We start from the raw sequence: 12,960 nt of genomic DNA, 5'->3' as shown, positions 1-12,960 counted from the left end.
AGAGAGCGCACAAATGGGGGAGGGGAGAGAGAGGGAGACACAGAATCTGAAGCAGGCTCCAGGCTATGAGCTGTCAGCACAGAACCCAATGGCACGGCTCAAACCCATGAACCGTGAGATCATGACCTGAGCTGAAGTGGGACACTTCACTGACTGAGCCACCCAGGCACTTTTCTGCAAGTGCCATGTTTTAGGGAAACCTCCCAGTCTCAGGCACACTGGGAGGGTTGGTCTTCTCAGCTGAGTCAAGGATCAAGATGGCTGAGTGCGGGGGAGGAGAGACAAGGTTGGGACCTTAGAGTCCCCATCAATGCCAGTCTTGGGTATTATGGTGAAACCATATGGAAATGAAGCAGGTCCCCCCCGGGCCCTCAAAGAAGGGTCACACCCCACACTCAGCCCACTCTCTCCTTCCCATGCCCCCCACTGCCCAGGACCAGGCCCCTGCCACAAAAGACAGCTGATAATCATCTGTATAAGTGTATTTTTATTGAAAATAAAAAAGGCATGGTACTTTCTTCCTCATAAGTAGCATCCAGTCTGCCCCCCCAGTGCTGCCGGTCCTGCTCCCTGCGTGGTCTCAGCACAAAATCCACATTAGTGGCTCGCTGGTGGACAAGACGGCACCACTTGTACATTTGTCCGTTGAGACAGAACGAGAGACAAGAGCCCTCTCCCCGTATGCACACGGCACGTTGCGAGGAAGGCAGATCTCAGGATATTTACATTCATGCATTAGATATCCCATACTACCTGGGCTGTTTAAGTCAGACTGTGTACAGATTCAGAGAGTACAGTAATTTTATATAGATATAGATATCTCTTTAAATATATATATATATAACTATATATAATATATATGTCTATATTTTTATAGCTATTAGTCTTTCTTCCAAAACTTGCTTTAGAAGCTCCTAAATAACACCTAAAAACTCTGGGAGATCCTATATGCCATTCTAAGTCGGGCTCAACTAGGAGACAGTTAAAAAATATCCATTTGAGAAAATGCAGACAAGAAATGTGCATTTCTCGACCTCAAAGTCTGGGCTAGCCTGAAGATTGGTCTGCGTTTAGGGGCTGCAGATACGTTCCTTAAACAAAAGTTCCGATTTCAAAGACCAGGTTGGTGTGGTTTTACAGATGCTTCTTGTCACTTAAGCGAAAAATCCAGTGAGGCCTCCTTGCGGCACACAGGACGGTATCCAAATGGCCAGTTCTAGGTTTGTGGGGTTGAATTCTCGTGTGACTTTGTTTTTAAAAACTGGGTTCTTCTCTTGGTTTGCACTAGCCGAGAGAGGAGACTTTACAAACCCGATGTGGGGGGAATTTATGCGCAAATGTTAGCTTTTCGTGGAGCCCTGGCCGTGTCCCTAGAGCGAGGTGGATGCCAAGGGTGCACAGTTGGGAAACCCTGCCTGCGGCTGGAGGGTTAGGCCAACTGTAAAACCTCCTAGGCTTCAGCCAGGGTGAGGGAAGGTGGGAGTTGTGGGGTTGTGCAAAGCTGGGCTGTGCCCTGCCTCCCTTGAGGTCTCCCCAGGCTGGATGCCCATCACGTCATGACCCCTTAGTCAGGGCCTTCCCCTCTGACCGAAGGTGTCTTCCCATCACTTCTGAGCCCAAGGTGCCGTGTGCATAGAGCTGGGGTCCCGCCCGAGTGTCTGTTCAGGGAACACGCAGGGGACTCGATGGCAGGCTACAGGCAGTAAGGGAAAGAGCCTTGCTGCAGACCCACATCCCCTGGCCCTTTATCACCAGCTCGAGGCAGTGACAAAGGCCACTGGTGGCACCGTGCCATGCCAAGGTAGGCAGGGAAAGCAGAACGCAAATCCAAACCAAACACAGGCCCTCACACAGAAGGAAAACCCAAAGGAAGAACAGAGCCCTTTCTGGGAGGGTATGGGCCTGGGCCTGTCCTCAGCCTGTTCCTGCTGACCTGCGGGGAGGACCCGGGTGAGGGTCACAGCAAACTCACCTTCTCCCCTCTGCTCTCCGAAACACAATGGAACACAGCTCCATGGGCAAAGGGATTCCCAACCCAAGGTGGATTTCCAAGGTTCAGCCCAAACGGGGATTTGTTTGCTGTCTTGTCAGGCTTACCTGGATGGCAAAGTCTCACTGTGGCCCAAATACCCTTCAGAGAACCACACTGGTGGTCTGGAAAGTGGACGGAGTCCACCTAGCTCAGTTCCTACACAGAGAGAGCGGAACCGTTAAATGTGTCCACTTCCTTCTGAGCAAGTGTATGGGAGGTGAGGGAACCACGGGGTCAGGAGTGTTCTCCCAATCCGGGCGATGCCAGACCACAGGCCTCTGTCCCCACGGGCCTAGTGATGTGCCCACAGGTCGGGTGGCCACCTGGGAAACAGGCCGGGGGACCAAGATCACCAGGCCCGGAGGGTCCTCTCCCTCCCTCCCTCCCCTTCCTTCCCTTCATCCACCAACCCCTCTGGACGGTTCAGCATTTTTAGAACACAAGACATTCGAAGGGGGCCGCTGGGAGAACACCACCTCCTTCCGGATGAAGAGAGGCTGGGGACTCTCCGGAGAGGGTCTGAGTACCTGGGAAGGGCCTTAGGGGGTCATCGGGGAGACCCAGCGCCAGGCCGGGTCAGCCTAACCCAAAGCGCTGGGCTTGGCATGAGTGGTGGCCTCTCCGGATGAAGGCAGGGTGTGGCTCACATGGAGGCATCAGTTCCTGCGAGGATCAGGGGTGGAAATGAGTCTGCGAGTGGGTAGAGGGGGCTCTGTCCTTCCCGGGTCCTTGGCGTGGCGTTCAGTGACTTGTTTTGCCTCTGGAAGGTCAGACACTAGCTCTGGGTGTAAAAGAGCCCCTCTGTCTGCTCAGTCAGGAGGGGACCTTACAGGCTGGGCTCACAGCCCACCGTGGCAGGGGTCAGAAGTCAAGAGCCAGGCGCCGGGGGTGTGGGAGGGAACAGGAAGAAAGGAGGCAGGCCCTGAAGACTAAAGACAAGTCGCCGATGGGGTGACAGACATGTGTGGGAAGCACCTTTGGAAGGGGACATCTCATGGCTGTGCTGATGGCTTCTGCTGGGACGCATGGTGAATGGAGAGCAGTCTTCCCGGGGAGGAGGAGAGGTTTTCTGGCAGGCAAGTGACTCCTGGATCACCTTTCTCTTGGCTAAGGTAGGATGCCCCCCTACCCCAGCAGACAGACAGACTCCCTGCCTTTGTCAGAGCGCAGTTGGGAGACAGTAAATCAAGTCCAAGATGGAGAAGAGACGTGAAGAGTGGGTGTGGCGGTACGGCCCCGGCTGCCGCACGCAGGTGAGCTGGCCCGAGAGCTGACCAGGGGCAGGCTGGGAACGGGATGGTTTCTCCCTGGGAAATCCTGGACAAGCCCAGAGTCAGCTCGTGTCCTCCTGCTTTCCCGTGTCCACTAATGCCACCAACGTGCCCCTCCGGCCGGCGAGTCCGGGGTCTGCAGACTCACACCACAGCGCTGTTCACATCCACCCCTTTGTTGCTCTGCGAGGAGGTCATGGGATACTCAGCAACACTGGTGCCATTCTCCTCTTTTCTCAGTGGTTTCCTGGGAGGGGAGGCAGGGACACCCGTTAATGACCAATGGCAGGGGTAGGTGCGTCATGTCCTTCCAGGCAGGCCACCAGACTCTGTTCTGGGTTAGTATCCTTGGGCCGCTGGTCCTTGTGGGGGCCAATCAGGAGCTGGAGGTGGTCTTAATGAGGGGGACCACACAGTGTGTCGTACACACCAGGACACAATTGAGAGTGAGAGAGGAGAGCTGTTAATCATGAAGCGGGGACAACAGCTGTTAATAATGAATTGGGACTGTTTGGGACAAATAAGAGCGGAGAACCTGTGTAAGACGTACAGTCAGGCTTTGGTTGATCTCTGATTATGAGCAAGCGGTTGTGAAGAGGAATACCTGGGGGTGTAGAGTTGAGGCGCCAGAGGTTGGATTTTGCAGCCTTGCCTCTGTGCAGTCAGAGGTACATGGAAAAGGTGACAAAGAGGATGGCGGTGACGGTGACGCCTGGTGGTGGCCATGGTGGCTTGGGGCGGTGGGAAGAGTAATGGGGGTGGAAATGGTGGTGGAGTTGGCGGTGGAAGTGATGGTGGTGGTGGTTATGGCTGTGTCAACGGCGGCGGTTATGGTAATGGCGGTGGCGATGCTGATGGTTATGGTTGTGTCAATGGCAGCGGTGATGTAATGGCGAGTGTCCGAACTAAGTGCATACTAGTGGTTCTCAAGCACTTAATGTCAGGCCACTTGAAGACCATTCCAGAGGCTATTTGACCCCAAGAGCCATTTCTCCCATACATACAAGGCTCGGGAAGGCTGGGTGGGAGGCTCTGAGAAGGCTCTTGCTCACTCGCAGAGGTTCTGAATTCGCAGCGCTACTTTCTGGCCTGGCTCCAATCTGCCTCCTCTCCTGGCTGGTTCAGGAGGCCTCCAGGCCCCTGGCGACAGCCTCTGGATCTAGGCCACACATGCTGTGGAGCCCAGTCCCATATCACAATACTGCTGTCTCTCGGGTGAATCTGAGGCCCGTGGGGCCGTAGCTCAGTCACCTCTGTCCCAGGAACGCTGGGGCTGAGCCTGACCTGGCCTTTGCTGTGTATTGTCTCTGTTGAATGTCTAAGGCCATCTCTGAAAACCTGGTGATTGATTGCTTCTGCCTTCTCCAACGTCCCCGGAGCCTCTAGGAACCCAGCCTGAGGACTGGTACTTGGAGCCTAGTCTGCTGCCTATGGAATAAAGTCTGAGGTGAATTAGTTTAGGGGAGGCAGGGTCTCCAAGGTGGTTATCGGTAGTTTCACGGGGGGGATTATTAGGCCCGCTCAGAGACAACACCCTGAGATCAAATCTAGTAACTTCCCTTCCCTTTTTTTCTTGCTGCAGAAACTAGCTCACAAATCACAGAGAGAAACCCAAGTTCACGGACTCTGGGTGTCAGGCTCAGCCACGGTGGCTTCTAGAAGTGTGAGATGCAAACCAGCACTTCCTCCCGTGGCGCATTACGCTTTGGACAAAGCACTCTCGGCTACAGATGTTTCTGGCCCCTCTCACAATGGTCCCCTGAAGAAGCTAGGCCTGGTGTTGAGATCCATTACGTGGGGAAACTGAGGCTTAGGGATAGCTGTGACTTGCCCATGGGCTCCCAGCTGGTTGGTGCTGCGGCCTGGACCGCCATTTGCTTCCGCCATATCCTGGTCCAGACATCTTTCCCTTAAGTCAGCATTCCCAGCAGGGCATTATCTCCACAAACAGGCTCTATGGTCCCATCAGCTTGGAAAGGCCTCCCACCTCCCTCCTCCTGGAGAGTTCCAAAAGTTCTCGAGAGTCCTCCAAGAAGCCTGTCTCATTTTGCTTTAACCCAGCATATCCCAAGAGCCCTGCTTAATTTAGATGCTACAGACACTTTCTGGAACCCCCAGGTGTGTAGGGGTCAGACGAGTGTCCTTGTTTGTGATGGGCTTGTGGAAGTATGGTTTCTGAGCCAACCTCTGCCCCTGGGCCTTTTCTCCCTCAGTCTTCTTCATGTCTCCCCTGTGCCCACTCCTTCCCAGGGGCTTCAAGTGGCTCTGACTCTGCTGGGTGGGCGTCATTTCTGACTCTGGGCGTGCATGGCCCGGAAACTCGGGTGGAGGGTATATTTTCTTACAGTGAGATCCTGTGTTGCTCTCGCCATGAGGCCACCGATGGAGTTAAGTGAGATTCCTACATTCATCATCAATATATGAGGATGGGGGAGAGGGACATCAGGATCGGGATTCCAGAAAATATTAACAGGCAAAAATCTCTGAGCCCAAACCCACACCGCTTCACGGCTTTTCTCCCTAATAAATATTCAATCTTGGGCTAGTCTGAAAAATCAACTGGAATGGGTCCAGGTCGGGGGAGATGAGGCTGAATGAAGGGCCTTCAGGAGTGGATAATGGAGAGATGCGTCTGGAACTCCCATGGAAATGGGCAAAGCATGGAGGGCACAGAGTTCCCACCTTTTCAGGGTGAGGGTAGGAAATCTGCAGGACTTCTGCCAGGAGAAGAGGTGACATTTCTTAAAGCCAGGCTGCTGGCTAGGACACCCCTTTGCGTTCCTGGGGCCTTGGAGGGAAATGTTGGCCCAGAGGGCCTGGCAGGAAGCAAGCCTGGCCAGAGGGACACTGAGGACAAGGCCAGGAGACAGCCCCAGGGCCTTCTCAATGGCCCCAGCCAGCTTCCCACCAAAGACCAGCTTTGTCCCAGGACAAAGGGCGTCTGGATAGGGGCTCCACCCAGCAAAGTAGCACCCGGTGGCTGGCCCAGCGCCCCTACAGGAACATTCCAGGAGCCTGGGCATGGCAAGGGGAGGGGTTAGTGTCCCAAAAGTTCTCCTGAGAAGTGGGCTCGGTCTGCTCCCCTCCTCTACTAGAGCTAAGCCCCCAACCGCTCTACTCCCTGGACTGCTGCCCCAGCCCCCTCCCAAAGCCTGTCTGGGAGTCACAGGAGCCCAGTGGAATCTGGAGTTTTACCTACAACAGGAGATGGCTCTACCTCCCCCCCTCCCCCCACCATCCTTCCACTAAAGGGCACTACAGGGTGACGCTGCCCGAGTGCTGAGATGTCATGCCTCAGTGAACCCAGGCCCCACCACTTCCAGCCATGTGACCTTGGGCAAGCCACTTAACCTCTCTGTGCCTCAGTTTCCTGGTCTATAAAATGGGCACAATAATGGTGTCCATTTCATAGGCTTGTTGGGAGGATTAGATACGTTAATGCAGGTCAAGCACTTAGATGAGCATCTGGCATACAGCAAGTGCTCTATAAGTGTTTGTTAGCTCTCAGCACTGCTGTTGGAAAGGTGTCAGCGGGGAGCTGTCCTGTTGGCCGGCAACGGCCAGCGCTCTCCAGTCTGCACAAACTTCCTACCTAATGGATGCCCGTGGGGCTCAGGAAAGGCCAGAGAGGCTCGCCGGGACCCAGCATGGCTCTGCAGCGCTGTGAGCCAGCCAGGGCTGGTCCCGCTAAACCAAAGTAAGGCATGTGCACCCTGGTGTGGGAAGAGATGGCCACGGACGACTCCCTACAAGGCCTGGTTCCTAAAACCAAGAGAAAGGGAGGTGAGATTTCCTTGGCCATGTCCGGGATTCCTGCCTGTCGGAGGGTGGGCTCTCCACCCCGAGACTCCTTCCCCCCTCGCCCCCATCCCGGCAAGCAGCAGGCACTCCTCGCTCTTTACACGGGGTGCTGTGCTGACAGTTCCGGGGGGCTCGGGCCACGAGCCATGGCCTCCGCAGGAGCCGCCTCCGCCCGCACGCCGGGCCGGGCGGGAAGGGCCAGGACAGGAAAGGCCGGGACCCAGCTGCCCCTCTTGGACCCTGCTGACAATGTTATGACAGGTCCCACCCTAAGAAGGGAGGGCTGCCTGGCTCGCTTCTGGTCTCACGCACCCCGCGGAAGGGGCTGCTCTCAGTCAAGTGTAGCAGTTTCAGACTCCCTTCTTCCGAAGGCATCGTCCCCGAAACACACACACACAAACACACCCATATGCAAACACAGCCCACCCCACCCATATACACACACACCACACCCATACACGTACACACACACACACACACACACACGCACGTCCATACATACCCCTTCACAAACACACACCCCCTTCCACGATGAGATGCCTTTGTGGCCTGCAGACTTCTCCAAACCTGGGTGAAGAAGCCAAAAAGAGCCCTTCCGAGCCACCAAGGGAGTCGTCGGCCAGGAGAAGCAGCGGCCTCCTTTCCAGCCCAGCACACTTTTCCCCACCACCTGGGTGAAGGGGAGTCAGGGACGCAGCCCATCGGCACCCTCACGCTCCAGCTGGCCCCGCTGTTTGACCATCTCCCTAGGGCTTCCTTGTTCAGCCACCTCCGGCTGAGCAAGTCGAAGGCTGGCGTCTGTGAGTCTCCCAGGCTTCGGCTCACCCCTGGGACCCAGCCAGCAGGGTGAGGCATCTGGATCTCATTCTGCATGCCGTGGGGAGCCACTGGAGGACTCCTTACGCCAGGGATCCCGGTCTATACCCTCACCCTGCCTCGCGACCTCCAACGAGCATGTCTAGAGAGATGAGTTCAGAGAGGGATACAGCTTCCTGGTGACAAAAGGGCCCCCGAGAAGCAGGGACCTACCCACTGGCACCGAGAGCGCCCACAATCTGCCTGCCTTTCTGTCAATGACTGGCCTGTAGCGCTATGTGGTCCCCGCTACAAAAAGCAGCTCATCCCTGCTGCCCACCTCCTCCCGCCAGGACAGGATTTCATCACCCACCACAGCAGGTGGGTCCCTTCTGGGGGCGTGGGGGGGCGGGTGGTAACAAATGAGCCCAAATAAACGTCTCAGCCCAAGGCAGGTGGGGACACATATTGCCTCCACCCTTTCTGGGCCCAATCCTTTTGGAGGAAGGGTTGTGGAGGTGATAATAATGAGATACTGCGGCATAGGGGACTCAGAAAAAGCCTGTGTGTTGACCCCACCAGTGGGGAACAGCGAGCCCTGGACCACCTAGAGGATGGCAGTGGCCCCGGAGTGAGAAGACTGAGTCTCGGGCCTGCAACAAAGCACAAGCACCAGCTCCCTGAATCCAGCCGAGGTCCCGAAGGAGGTCGGGTAGTCTCGGAGCAGCAAAGGTCACGTATCCCATGCTCAGCACTCGGCCAAAGGCGGTCCCTCCTCGGAGCGCACTGGCTTTGACTTGACTCATGGTATAGCCAGACGTGCTGCTCTTGATTCCCAGCCGGAGGGGCTGGATTTGGCCCCTGGGGGTGGTGCTGCTACAAGAACATACGGGGGCAGCAGGGAGAAGTGACAGACGGGAATGGCTGGGTCTCAAGTGCCCAATCATTGGCACTGGGCCCTACATGGCCCAAGAGGTTTTGGCGCACGAGGTAGCCCCAGTCTCAAGACCCCAGGAATCCAAAGTGCACTCCAGGTGAATATCTCGCTCCCAGAAGTTCATGCGAGATAAGGCCGGATGAAGACGTCCCACTCCTGGGGCACCTGGGTGGCTCAGTCAGTTGAGCGTCCGACTTCGGCTCAGGTCATGATCTCACAGCTGGTGAGTTCAGCCCCGCGTCGGGCTCTGTGCTGACAGCTCGAAGCCTGAAGCCTGCTTCTGCTTCTGTGTCTCCCTCCCTCTCTGCCTCTAACCCACTCGCATTCTGTCTCTGTCTCTCTCAAAAATAAACAAACATTAAAAAAAAAAAAAAAAAAAAAGACGTCCCACTCCTGTCTTCCTCCTGCCCAGCCCTTGTCTTCCTCCTGCCCAGCCCTGCCCTTGATTCTGCAGGTCGGCAGAAGCCAGGGGGAGAGGGCTGGGCTGGTGGTGTGTGTGCTGGGGAGGAAGGGGAGGGGGCTCCTCTGAGAGTGTTATGCCCAGGGGGGGGGGGGGGGGGGAGGCTGGGCCACCCTGGACGTGGGGAGGGGGCTGCTGAATCACCGCACATGTACTCCAGCTTGAGTACAGTGAGGGGCTCAAGACACGAGGGTCAGAGGAAGGGGAGCACAGCTGGCAGAGGGTCACCCAAACTGGTGAAGGGGAGAGGCCTGGCACTTAAAATCGGGCGCGTGTTATGTACTCTAAAGCAGATCCTCCTCCACTTAGCCAGAGAGAGAGAAAAAAACAAAACAGAACTGAGTTTACTGAAATTCTAAATAGAGTTTGCTTGTTTGAAAGGTAGAATCTGGCAAGTCTATGTAAACAAGCCTCCATTCAAGCCGTAGAAAGTCATGGAATAGTTACTACGTGCCAGGTGCACTGGGGACAGGGATGAGGAAGACGTGACCGCTTTCCACCTCTGATGCGTGTGCAAGGGTGGGCATGTGTGTGCACACAGCCCCTCACACATGCGGGGGCACATGCACGTGTAAACACCAACATTATGGGGCGCCTGGGTAGCTCAGTCGGTTAAGGGTCTGACTTCGGCTCAAGTCATGATCTCTCGGTCTGTGAGTTTGAGCCCCGCGTCGGGCTCCATGCTGACAGCTCAGAGCCTGGAGCCTCTTTGGATTCTGTGACTCCCTCTCTCTCTCTGCCCCTCCCCTGCTCACACTCTTTCTCTCTCAAAATTAAAAGAAACAAAACATTTAAAAGAAGACACCACCGTTAACCTACCTAGAGCAGAAAGCAGAAACATGAATCAAGGAGAGCTACAACTCCGGGGCTTGGGCAGGAAAGAAGGGTCTAGGCCCGGCCAGGATGCTGGTTAGAAGAGGTGGTTTTAGAGCCAGGGCCTGAGTGAGGAGCAGGAGGGGCTCAGCCGTCAGAGAGGAGGGGCTAGAAATGTCTGCGACCTGAGCTGCTCTCTTCCCCAGCCAGGCCTCAGTTTCCTCCCGACCTTGGAGGCTCACTCTGGCTCAGACACCACAGGAAACTCGTTCCCACCCCTCGGTGGCAGGCCACAGCCCCAGGCCTCCAGGCCTGCTCTGCTTGCCACACGTTCCGTAAGAACCAACCCTTCTCGGCAGCCCCCCCAAGCTCCAAAGAGAATGTCAATGTTAAAAAGAAAATTAATTTCACTGGCTGATTTGCTGTGGAGTCTATGATTCAGGAAAGGTCCTGAAAAAATTCCACCGTGGCGTCAGGCTGGAGAGAGAAACGGAGGATGGGAGAGGGAGAGAACTGAGTGTAGCCAAGTTCCCAGGGAGCTACCATCCTCCTGGAGAGGACAGAGCCTCCAGGCCAACATGGAACAGAGGGACAGATCACCTGATGTATTAGCCCACACTGAGAGGAGGCACTCTCACTCCAAGGCAGCAAACACATCAGAGTACAAGAAATGAGTCAGCGGCAGACAATACGTGTATCGTGCTAAGGCAGACACTTGTCACTGATCGCCCCCCGGGGAGACACCTGTAGGCAGGGGACGGGGACAGGGGCAGTGTTTTGTACGTCTGTGGGTGCTGTGTTAGGAGGCTGAGACTTGCATCTTCCAGACTGGAAAGTCAACAGATAGTGTGTGAAATTGAACAAGAATTCTCACAGCGGTATATACTATCACTTAGAATATGGGGACAGCGGCGTCTGGGTGGCTCAGCCAGTTAAGCATCTGACTCTTGATTTTGGCTCAGGTCATGACCTCATGGTTCATGGGGTTGAGCCCCACATAGGGCTCTGCCCTACAGGGTGGAGCCTGCTTGGGATTCTCTCTCTCTCCCTCCCTCTCTCTCTCTGCCCCTCCCCTGCTCTCTCTTCCTCTCAATAAATAAACAAACAGAAGAAGAAGAAGAAGAAGAAGAAGAAGAAGAGGAGGAGGAGGAGGAGGAAGAAGAAGAATATGGAGAGAAAATACCAGAAGAAGAGCTGACACCCAGAAATGGTTGCCTCTCAAGAATGTGACTTGGGGGAGAAAACAGGGGGGGGCAGTCAGGGACTGCTGTTTTTCTTAACAGACTTGTGGCACATTTGACATTAAACAAATTTTTTTTTAATGCTCATTCACTTTTGAGAGAGACAGACAGACAGCATGAGCAGGGGAGGGGCAGAGAGAGAGGGAGACACAGAATCGAAGCAGGCTCCAGGCTCCGAGCTGTCAGCACAGAACCCGACATGGGTGTCGAGCCCACGAACCTGAGCCGAAGTCGGATGCTTAACCAACTGAGCCACCCAGGCGCCCTCCTAACGGTACTTCCTAACCATAAAGCCCCATCGGGAAGCGGGCACAGTGCTCCTGACTCGGAGTTAGGGGAGCAACCCGTCTCCCACCCCCTTCTCTCTCTCTCCATTACTCTCAGGCTTCTCCCCTCCTTCACAGCACTCATTAAAAGCACCTCAGGTATTAACTTGTAGGTGTGTGTGTGTATTCAATCCATTTCCTCCACTGGTGAGGGGGCTTGGACTCATGGTGTAGACCTCTACATCCCTGGAGCCTAGTCGAGTCCTCAACACATAGTAGGTACTCAGTCAATATTTGTGGACCAAGCCGAGGAGCACCAGAGTCCCACAATAACGTGTGTGCTCAGGCTCACTCCGGCCCACGCGCGCCTGAGCTCACTCCCAGCGAGCAGTGTGCGCCCTAGTTGTCTGCGACTAATGGTCTGCAGGATGAGCCAAACTGTTCTGCAGTCCCTTGATCGGTCTTTCAGCCAATACCTTGTAAATTAGAAGGAAACGGCTGTCTAGCGGCTTAATGGCAAATCGGTGGCGGAAGGTGAAGGACCCGCGCCACGGATGGCCCCAGGAGGAAAGGTGCTCTGCGTGTGCCTGGGGTACGGGGGTGGCTCCAGGCGAGGGGCTTGGACAGCGTGGGCGTCATCTATCTGCCACACACGGTGTTCCCTGCAGGAAGGGTGTGGCTGCCAGAGAAGCTGCAAATGCCACTCTAGGAGGGTGGCGTCACTCTTAAGAATCCACAGGCCTGTGACCTCCCTCGCCCTGGCCTGGCCGGGGTCTGAGGCCTGGCCCTCCTACCTGGGCAGTGGGCACGTTGTGCCCTGGAGCTTTGTCTAGATGACTCTCACTGATCACTGCTCGTTTGAGGTTCCTACCCCACCCTGGGCCGACAGCTTCTTCTGTTATTTCTCCTTACAGCATTATTTCACTTTGTAGTCCCTTCATTTATTATCATCATTATTATTTTAATTTTAATTTTTGAGAGAGAGAGACTGAGCGTGAGCAGGGGAGACCAGAGAGCGAGAGACGGAGACACAGACTCCAAAGCAGGCTCCAGGCTCCGGGCTGTCAGCACAGAGCCAGACTCGGGGCTCAAGCTCACGAGCCGTGAGATCATGACCTGAGCCGAAGTCTCATGCTTAACCAACTGAGCCACCCGGGCGCCCCTTGGTAGTCCCTTCAGATACTCCTCTCTTCCCTCACATACTCCTCTCTTCCCTTCAGATACTCTTCTCTGATTGTAATACGTGGTCCTTCTGAGGGTGGTCTGATCAATACCCTCTCCTCCCCACAGGAGGAGGTGTGTGCATTGAGGGCAGGGACTGTGCCTGAAGCGCCCATCCCACAA

Source organism: Panthera uncia (genome assembly GCF_023721935.1).
Source record: "Panthera uncia isolate 11264 chromosome B3 unlocalized genomic scaffold, Puncia_PCG_1.0 HiC_scaffold_1, whole genome shotgun sequence".
NCBI lineage: Eukaryota > Metazoa > Chordata > Mammalia > Carnivora > Felidae > Panthera > Panthera uncia.
The sequence above is the reverse complement of the archived record's forward strand: the minus strand, read 5'-3'. Positions refer to the sequence as shown.